The sequence below is a fragment of the Macaca nemestrina genome (genome assembly GCF_043159975.1).
Source record: "Macaca nemestrina isolate mMacNem1 chromosome 4 unlocalized genomic scaffold, mMacNem.hap1 SUPER_4_unloc_8, whole genome shotgun sequence".
Classification (NCBI taxonomy): domain Eukaryota; kingdom Metazoa; phylum Chordata; class Mammalia; order Primates; family Cercopithecidae; genus Macaca; species Macaca nemestrina.
This window is the reverse complement of record NW_027257562.1, coordinates 20,909-28,585: the sequence shown is the minus strand read 5'-3', so window position 1 is coordinate 28,585 and position 7,677 is coordinate 20,909.

Genomic DNA, 7,677 nt, shown 5'->3' with positions numbered 1-7,677 from the left:
GCAGCCCCAAAACGAAGCGGCAACCCCCAGTGAAGGAAGAATGAGAGGCTGCTGGTTGTCATTTTAAATCTCGCAACTCAATGTCTTTGCACTTTCCTGCTTTGTTGGTTTCAAGGGCTCATTAAAATTAACCCCCCTACTGGATATTGAAGAAAGAAAGCAGGATGGTTGTGCAGGCTCTGAAGAGGCAGAGCCCTCGTTCCGAGGCCACCGCTGTCTTTCTACCCACAGCAGACGGGTTGACCAATTAGTCTCCCTTAGAGGGCGCTGTTTATGATCATTGCGAACAAATGGGTGCAATTGCTTCTTTTGAGATGTAGCAAGTTCTGGGCCCTCAGCAGAAAAAAAAAAAAAAAAAAAAAAAAAAAAAAAAAGGCCACTGGCACAATAGTCATAACCTCTGCGTGACACACACACAGAAGGAAAATTAAAGCCCTGGAGGCGGAGGCGTTTGGAAAGGGAAGGTGGAAGCAGGAAGGACGCCCACAGAATAGAGTGGTCAGAAACCGACCACGTCACTAAAGGGCGCCTTAGATGGTCCAGAGGACAAAATGCCCCTCTTTCCAGGGTAAACACCCATTTGCCAAACAGCCAGTGACCGCAAGCAGGAGTTTGCTTTTTTTTTTTTTAAGGCGTCGAGTAACAATGAGAAGGGCAAGAAATGAGCTTAATAATGGGACTAACAGGGCCCTGGGCTGGTGACTCAGCTGATGTGCACAGCATCAAAACCCAGGTCCCTCAATGCGCTCCCTCTGCAGTTCAGGCCAGCACTACAACTCACCCCAATCACTGCTTTAAAAAGCAGTTCTAAAAAAAGACATGGCCCATTTGAAAGCAGCTGGAGGAGGAAGACAGAGAGTGACTCGCAGAATCCAACCGCTTGTAGCTTCGGAACCATAACAAGAATATGAAACTAACCGGTCCAGTGTGAGGCAGAACAGAGACGCTGTCACCGCTCTCAGGAGGCTGAGCGGGAAGCCCATGGCTCAGGCCCCGAAACGCCCTAATGGTGCCTGGAGCAGCCCACAGGTCTGTGTCCTTCGTGTGGGTTCACCTTCCTAGTTTCCTGGGTAAATTCAATGTACAACATTTATTCGCCAAGAAAAGAACATTCAAAGCAAACTACTGTCATAACTCTGAAGGACTCTTAACACTCCAGTCCACACGTTCAAAAGCCCACAAATATCAGTGCTGCCACTGTGCAGGCAACAATGTTTTTGATGCATCATGCACGTAACCAGTAACGATGTTTTCATGTTTTCCGTAGCCATCCATTCAGGATACTTAAATATCTGTGACGACTTGACACTTAGTTACCTGTGACTTTCAGATAGATTTAACAAGGCTACCTGACGGAGAAGGTCTCACCCTCCTGATCCCGGGCACAGGCGCCCCTACGTGCACCCGGGGCCTCTGGAGCGCACTCTCCATCACCTCCCGCTCTTCAATGTTAAATGTCCTCCCGGGACGCCCGCGTCGTGGGCCCAGGCTCGGGCCCTTCCTGGAGAGCCGCTTCCACATTGCAGGGCAGGGGAAGCCCAGAGCCCGCGCCGCGGCGCCGATGACGTCCCGGAGTCCCAGCTTTCTGGTCTTCCGGTCCGCGGAGGCTGGCGGGGAGGTCCTGGGACCCATTTTACTTTTCAGTTTTGTCACGAGCCAGAAGGCGACAGCACATCCGAGCACAAGAAACCCTTTTTGTAAATCTTCCAGCGGAAACGCGAGGGGCTGCCGGACCGCCTCGGAGACGCCAGGCGGGAACCCAGAGCACCCCCGCCGCGTCCTGCATTGCAGCAGCCGGGACCCCGCCCACACCGCGCCGGGCAAGAGGCGACAGGAGGCGTGCGGGGACACGGCCGTTTCTTTCTCGACATGCTGGGTGGTGGTGTGGAGCGGAGTTGGGGGGCGGGGGGCCACTTAGGAAGTGATCGCTCTGTACCCTCGCTTCGGAGGGGAAGCCCGGCCCCGTCCTACAGCTCAGAGGCAGAACGACCCCCGAGGGCGCTCCAGGCGACTCCCTCTGCTAGGCTCAATTTAAAACATAAACCGGAGGGGATGGAAAGCTCACTATCTTTCGGATGGAGGTTCCTACCGCCATGTCCCTTCCCCTCCTCCGCCCCACCCGGCAAGGACCCCGGGGCTGCCTTGACGGCTCACGCTGCCCCGCAGGTACCCCTGCCCTGCCGCTCCCGGGCACCGGCTTCGACCCAGTTCTCCCGATCGCTTCCCCGCTCTTCTCCCCGGTTCTTCTCATCGCTTCCCCCATCTTTCCCCGGGTCCTCCCATCGCTCCCCGCCTGTTCTGCCCTGTCCCCCCATCCCCTTCGCCCTGTTCTCCCTCTCTCCGTCCGTCCCGACCTCGCCACCTGGAGGGGGGCGCGCACCTTGAGCATCCCCGCCGCCGGTCAACACGCCGATGGCCCTGCCGGCCCCGGAGAGGTGCTCCGGGAACTTCCGCAAGGAGTCCTTGGGGTCCCGGGAGTCGTCCGCCTCCATGGCGAGGAGGCCGAGGGGAATCGCTAGTCCGGGTGCGCGGCAGGCAATGGGGACCCTGCCCGAGCGCGCCGGACTCGGAACTGCTGCCCCGCCCGCGCCCCCGCCCGGCGCCAGCGCCAATGGGCGGTGACGGGCGGGGCCCAAGTGCACAGGAGGGCCTGCCGGGGCGGGGGCGCGGCTAGGGGCAGGAGCAGGGAAAGGGGCAGGGAAACGGGCAGGGAAAGGGCAGGGGCTGGCGGGGAGGGGGCGGGTGTGGGCAGGAGCACCTACGCGGGGGTCGTGGTAGGTAGGGGCCGCGCTAGCGGTGGGGGATGTCGCAGATGCGGGGGTACATCCACAGGTGGGCGGGGTCCCTGCGGGTGGGGCCGCGTTGATGGTGCGCGAGCCTCGCGGGTGGGTTGGAGGACTCTGGTTGGGGGCTTTAGAGATGCCCGGAGCGCCACAGGTTGGGGCAGGGGCAGCGTCCGGGGGAGGGGAAAACGCATGGGGGCGGTGTCACTACGTTTGCTGGGCTCGCCATGGCGGGACGGAATAGAACGCGGGGAGCATCTCCCGGGGGGGCAAGGGAGACCGTGAATGGGCGCGAACGGCGGGGCGGGTGGAAACCCCGCACCTGCTGGGAGCGCCGATGGCGGGGCGGGATGGAATTGGGGCGCGGAGACCCTACCTGGACGCGGAGGCTCGCGGCGGGCCCGGTCGCTCCGGCTGTTGTCAGCGCCGAGCCCGGCCGCTCGCACAGCTTGTAGTTGCCCGCAGGATTCCTCTGGGGGCTGCGCTGGGAGCCCCGGCGCCTGGCTTCCTCGACCCCCGCCCCCAAGTTTTCTCTGCAGCCTGAGGTCGGGAAGGACGCACGGAGAGTGGATCATTCAGGTGGCGAGAAAAGCTGAGCGCGGCAGGCTTAGCTATGACGAAACTGCGATTTCCCGGGCCCACGGGGGCTGTGGCGCTCCTGAGCCACCAGCCTGGCCCTTTGGGAAAAGAAGCCTTGGGGTGGAGGAGGGTATCGGGGCGCGACCCTCAGAGATGCCTGGGCACACGAAAGTCAGAGTGGGGCTGGAGGAGGCGCAACAGGACTGGCCTGGCAGGGAGGCGGGACGACCCTTCCTCCCCACGGACACGCGCGCTGCTGTACACTGTGCCGACCTCGGCTGACTTCACTGGCCAACGCCAAGTGCTGAAATACGCACACGCAATGCGCTGTGCGGTTGTCCATCCACAGCTTAACAGCCTGGTGCCAGTTACCTACAATGGGAGAGGGGGCAGCCCCCACAACAGCACGGGCTTATGGGATCCCGGTTCCTTCAGTGCTCACCCCGCGAAGTAGGACTGCCAAACGGCCCCACTCGAGGGCTTACCGGAGGATGGTCCTGCGCAGTGGGTGTTTGTTGAACAGATAAGAGACAACAAAAGAGACTAAGAAGAGGCTTGTTCTATGAACCGGGGAAAGTGAAGCAATCGTAAAGGAGCGTCTCGCCAAAGGGCAATCCTGGGGAAAAGATGGAGAGGCATGGATTTTTCTTGGCTATGTGCCTCATCCTGGGGCTCATCCCGCTGAGCATCAAATATTCATTGCAAAAGAGGAAAAAGAAATATGCTGCGGACAATGCTGGATGGTCTGATCTCTCCCTTGGCCAGAATTCACGGGGAAATTCCTAACCCCTCGTGGTCCTCAGAATCACCTGTCCTATGCACACCCCCACTAAACCACTGAAGTCCAGTTTCTGGGAGCGCAGCTAGGGAATGTATATTTTTAAACAAACCACCTAGGTTACTCTGATGAATGCAAAGTCGGAGAGCGCTGCTCTCATGCACTGAGCCTGAGCATTATTCTATTAATAAAAAAGGAGAGGAGAATCCTGGGTGTCTTAAGGTGGCAGTTGAGTGGCCTTTGCCTTCTGGCGGGCAGAAGAGCAGACCGAGGCTCTGAGCACCTGCACCCACCGCTGGGCTCAGGATCTGTGCTGGAGAATAGAAGGGCTAATTTAATCATTCATGCCTTTTTAGAGCATATTACATGTGGAGAAGTTGGGGCACACTGAATTTTATTTTAGCCAAATACCCTTATCTCCTTATACAATTGATATTTTTATATTGAACGTTAGGGGATTGGTCATTTGTCATCAAATTGTCTATAACACAGAAAACGATAGACACAACCTAACAGTTCAAACATGATGAGTTAAATAAATGATGGTAAAAATAGACGCTGCAATAATATTTAATTGCTGTTACCGCTACGAAGATAAGTGTCTACTGACATGGAAATATGTTCAGGACATACAAATAAGTGAAAAGGCAGGCCTAGACATAGTGCGAGCCTGTGCGTGCGTGTGTGCGAGTGTGTGTGTGTGTCTGCATATATATGTAAATGTTTCTGAACATTTTATTTCCTTTCTTTTGCTTAGTATAGGTAATGCCATTTTTTCTCTCCGATGAACAGGTATTGCTTAGGGAATAGAAATAGTTAATTAAAAACAATAAAATTTAGAGTGTCAAGACCCCCAAGGCTACAGATTATGTTCAAAAATTTGTCTGTATATAAGGGCTGAGGTCAGGGTGGTCACTGACGGTCCTCACACATCTGTTCTTATAAGTTTGGCCCATTGCTCAGTCAGTCAGGGAATTAACATATATTAATATATACCTGTAACTAAGATGGAAAAGAATGGCTATGGCTCTTTTTTTTTTTTTCTTTCTTTGCAAGTCATGTATTTTAATGGTGCTACAATTAAAGGTATGTTTTTTTTTTTGTTTTTTTTTTTTGTTTTTTTTTAATCTTTGGCCTTAGCAATGAATCTTCTAATTGAACTGGAAGATGTTGCCATGCTCGTTCCTGCGAAGAGACCACCAAAGAGGTTTTGTGTGAGCAACATGGCTGTTTATTTCACCTGGGCGCAGGTGGGCTGAGTCCAAAAAGAGAGTCAGCAAAGGGAGATAAGGGTGGGACCGTTTTATAGGATTTGGGAAAGTAAAGGAAAATTACAGTCAAAGGAGGGTTGTTCTCTGGCGGGCAAGAGTAGGGGTCACAAGGTGCTCAGTGGGGGAGCTTTTTGAGCCAGGATGAGCCAGGGAAAGGAATTTCACAAGATAATATCATCGCTTAAGGCAAGGACCGGCCATTTTCACTTCTTTTGTGGTGGAATGTCATCGGTTAAGGCGAGGCAGGCCATTTGCACTTCTTTTGTGATTCTTCAGTTACTTCAGGCCATCTGGGCATATACATGCAAGTCACAGGGGATGCAATGGCTTGGCTTGGGCTCAGGCCTGACAGATATTACATGCCGTGCTGACCCTACAGCTTCCACCCAGTAGGACCTGAGGTGTGTGTTTGTTCTTTATTGTCCCTTGACAGGTTACTCCAAACTGTGGCCCACACCAGCACACAGTTATACCACAGGAATGATTACTCCTTGGGCCAGGAGTTCAGGCTTCCCTGGGCCCTCTGCCCCAGGGGCTCTCCGCAGCTGCAGCAGGTGTCTGCCCAGGGCTGCCTTGTCCTCTGAAGGCTCAGGCTCATCAGGGGAGGAGCCGATTTCACGCTCGCTTCTGTGTTGCTGGCAGGGTTCTGTTGCTTGTAGGCTGTTGGACTGAAGGCCCCAGTCTCTCCGTGGCATCAGCTTCAGGCCACCCTCTGCCCTGGGCCAGTGACTGGCTTTGCCAGAACTAGCACCTATCAAGAGCCAGGGGGAGAATTCCAATGGACGGAACCTGCAGCCCCTCCCAATCCAATCTCAGGAGAGACCGCCATCTCTTTTGCCTGCTTCTATTCATTAGAAGTGAGCCGCTGAGTCCAGCCCTCTTCGAGGGTCTGGCTGTGAACACTAGGGGCAGGGGCCAAGGGGAGCCACTTGGGAGGGGAGGTGCTGCCTGGGACCTGCCTAGGACCAAGTGAAGGAGAACATGCATAGGGACAGATACCCTTCCCGCTTCCCCTCTGTGGTGAGCGCAGGAGTTGCCCATATGCCCTAAAGGAGTTGTAGCATCCCAGGAGGGAAGCAGCTCCCAGCCATGAGGGCACCATGACCCATTGCCCCAGCATGTCGGGCTACACGTTCCAGGGCTACCTGAGCTGCAGCCTCTTCCCCTCCCCTGCTGTGTCTGCCTGTGCATGGAGTGGGCATCTCAAATCTGCAGGGGCCACACTCAGCTCAGGCCTCTGCATCTCTGCACAACCCCCCACCGCTCAGTCTTCCTCACCTCAGCTCCTCGTGACTCCATCCTCCCAGGGGCTCAGGCTGAAGCCTTGCAGTGCTCCTCCACCCTGGAATCTAAGTCCCTCAGGAAAGTCCCTCTTGGCTCTTCATTGCACCTGGAGCCACTGGGGCCAAGCCACTGCCTCTGACCTGGACCGGCACAGGCTCCCTCCCCATCCCATGCTCTGCCCCCACATTCACCCCACCTCCGTGCCTCGGGTGTCCTCAACTTCAAAGTCAGGGTGCACCTATCAGCATGTGTAATTCAGGCATCTTCTCTGCTGACTTGGAGTCACAGGCCCCACACACGGCACACTGGCCTGTCCTCTGGTCCCTTCAGATCCTGGTGCTGCCCAGAGGCCGATGCGGGCACCCGACAACCTCAGGCCCCGCCTGCTCTTTCCCCAGCCCAGGCCCTCCTCTCCCTACCCACTCTGTCCACCTTCCTCAGGTCTGTCCTGCAAGGTCTCCTGCATGGTGAGGCCTCCCCAGATCACCCTCTTAGAAATTTTGGGCTCCATGCACACTCCTGTTCCCTCCCTGCTTCTCTTAAAACATCCTCCTCAGTGTCACACATGGGGCATTTCACCTATCTGCTAGGCTTCTCCAGAGGTCCCCCTGCTAAAGTCTGAATGCCATGGATTCAGAGATCTTTGACTATTCCCTGCTGCAGGCCTAGGGCAACAGCAGAGCCCACGACAGAGTGAACCTGTCATGGGTGCTGCTGAATGAATGAATGAAGGAGTGAGTGAGTGAGTGAAGGAGTAAATGAGTGAGTAAATGAGTGAATGGGTGAGTGAGTCAGTCAGTGAATGAGTGAGTGAGTGGATGAGGGAAGAAGTAAATGAGTGAGTGAGTGGGTAAATGAGTGAATGAGTGAACGTGAGTGAGTGAGTGAATTGCTGAGTGAATGAGTGAATGAGTGAGTGAGTGAATGGGTGAGTGAATAAGTAAGTAAGTGAATGAATGAGAGACTTAGTGAATGAGTCGGT